We start from the raw sequence: 2965 nt of genomic DNA on the forward strand, positions 1-2965 counted from the left end.
GACTTGCCCATAGTCACAAATCATGACTTCTCCTCTATCTTTACATTCAAAGCACCAATCTTCTGCAAGTTCTTCTTTGTTGAAATCCTTCTTGCCCCTCTTTGTCGCAATTTGTAGCAGATGAGTTTCTTGAAATTGACCTACCAGAGACCCACTTCACTATAATCAAGAAAATTCTCATGTTTAGTTCAAATGATCAAAACTAAAATGCAGATATGGCAATTGTTAGTGTAATTTTTTCCCTTTTTAACAAACAAATAAATCAAAGTTTGATGATTAGCCCGGAGAATGAAATACCCATTAACAAAATACAATAGAAAAATAGGTTTTCTTAACACAAAATTCTGAAGAAATACCAAGAATCATAACAAAATTATAGATTTGTAAACACTTCTAGCACTCATTGACCTAAAACATGAATGTCGTTTTGATCAACCGAAAGATGTCATAAAAATCAAAACAAGAAAAAAAATCAGCATTACTGGTCCAACATAGACGGAAATTGCTACCTTCTTCAATAGAAAGCTGGAAAATTTTACTCAGCGATAACATCAGCCATAGAAGAGAGAATTGGGTGTAACAAAAAAAAAAGAATTGGAGGTAACGAAAAAAGAGAGGATTGAGGGTAACGAAAATAGAAAGATTTTTCTAACAAGGTTTTTTAATAGAAGAGTCTAATTCAACAAATTTATACTTCTTGGATCGGAGGAATGTTTTCTTGGATACAACAATCAGTTACTTATAAATTGCTGAAACACACTTTACAACTAGACAAAAGAATGGCAATATTTGTCAATTTGGAAAAATAATGTTTAGTAGTAATTACTTAAAAAATGTTATACTTCAAGAAAATTATACTTCTTGGTTTGGAACAACCTATTACTTATGAATTGTTGACACATAGTCAACAACTATATAGAAGAATGAAGCGCTTATCAGTTTGGAACTATGACAATCAAAACAATGTCCAGTAAGAATTGCTTAAGAAAAATTATACTTAGAGAAAGTTATCCTACTTGGACTAGAGTAATCCACCCTTGTATTACAACACTCAATTACTTATGAATTGCTGACACACAATTACCTATAAACAACTAGACAGATATAACACCTCAGAAATCATGGAACTTGGAATGGAAAAAAAGAGAAAAGGCTTCAGTTTAGTACAAGTGCATGCGTACAGAAGCTTGTACAGTCCGTAGAGGGTATCACGGGTCGTACAACAAATAGTGGTGAAAGTTAAATCGGAAGGTTTTGTTACGAAGGGTTTCACGGGCCACTTAGAGTTGCACGAGCCATGGACCAGGTCGTGAAGCTTTGCACGGACCATGAAGCTGTCCGTGAAAGGGACTTCGTCAGTTTTAAGTTTTGGGTTAACTTAAAACAATCATATCTCACATCACATAATGATGAAGGTGGTATGTTTCCAATCAAATTAAAGGTCTTTGACTCATATTTCCAACGCCACCAAGTTTGCCTCATTTTGAATTTGGAGTAAGAAGTTATGTCCGTTTTAGTGAAGCCCTGTCAGGCAAGTGAAATTTCATTGGATATACTGCCTGTGAAGTGTTTCACGGACCGTGAAGCCTCTCTCTTGAGGAACCACATCAATTTTTTTAAGTTAGGTTTATTTTAGTATTTCCTCAAAGTGTTTGGTACCTAAACTACGTCGTTTTAAACCCTATTTCAAGATTTATACAAGTAAATTAAGTCTTAAAAACTACCCATTTGAATTCATTCTCCTAAATTCTCTAAACTTGACCAAACTCCTAAATTCTCTCCAAGGTTCTCTCCAAAAATCTTCTCACTAGATCATGGAAGAAGAAGATGCTATGGTTCTTAAATTTCAAGTCTCCTTTCTTCATCATTGCTTAGGGATTCAATCAAGGTATGTAGGGATATCATCTACGGGTTCCAATCACCCATTGAGTCCCCAAAGTTTCTTCAATTCTCCAATTTAATTTCCCAAAATTAATTAGGTTTTCTCTCAATTTCTCATGGGTTCTATTTGTTTGGATTCAATTACTTGATTATGACATTATTTTGATGATTTAGACTTAATTACATGCTTTTCAACTAATTCCATGTGAACTCATGCATTGGTCTATGAACCTATGAATATAATTTTAGGAAATCATGCATATTTTCATGAAATCGATGTGTATGACTTATGTAAGCTTATAGATGAAGGTATCTATATGTTCTATCAAACTTGGCCACATGACATGAATGACATCTAGATTTTTCCTTAATGCTTTTGGGCTATTTTCCTAAATTAAGTCTTGATTAGTGTTGTATTTGCATATGAATTTATTGATTATGGGCCTTACAAAGCTATTATGAAAAGATCATGGATAGCGAAAGGTTTTCTCATGCATGGTCTAAGGAGATACTCTATGATGTTTCTAGTTTTGATTAGTATCTTCATTGTACTTTTCCACGGATGATAATATGAATAAGATTAATGACTATTCCATGGATTTATGCTTAGTACCAAGTGGACTAGCAGCGACTACCCATGTCTCTTAAACTATGTGCCACTATAGGATGATGGTCTTAGATAGACATTAGCCAGTGGATCCACTTTAGCTCAGACTTCAGATCCTTACCTTGGTAAGTGAGGACACCCACTTTTGATGTGGGTCAGACACTAGATTCCATGTTATAGCTCACATGGTCTATGTCAGTTAATGGTAAACTTCCCAAAAAATGAACTAAGTTAATTACTAATATTTTGTGAAGCTTCTTTTATAATTTAAAGATACATTAACCGTTTCAATGATTTATGAATATATTTAAATGATTTTACTATTTTTAAAATTGGTCATGCATATCATGTTTTCGATTATGTCCCCTTATAATAACGTCTCATGTTTATTGCAGTCCCCTCATACTTAGTACATTCCATATAATAATACATACTTGTGCCTATATTGTTTCACTAATGTAGGGCTTGACGATTCTT

This window comes from Solanum tuberosum, unplaced genomic scaffold, assembly GCF_000226075.1.
Source record: "Solanum tuberosum cultivar DM 1-3 516 R44 unplaced genomic scaffold, SolTub_3.0 scf00480, whole genome shotgun sequence".
NCBI lineage: Eukaryota > Viridiplantae > Streptophyta > Magnoliopsida > Solanales > Solanaceae > Solanum > Solanum tuberosum.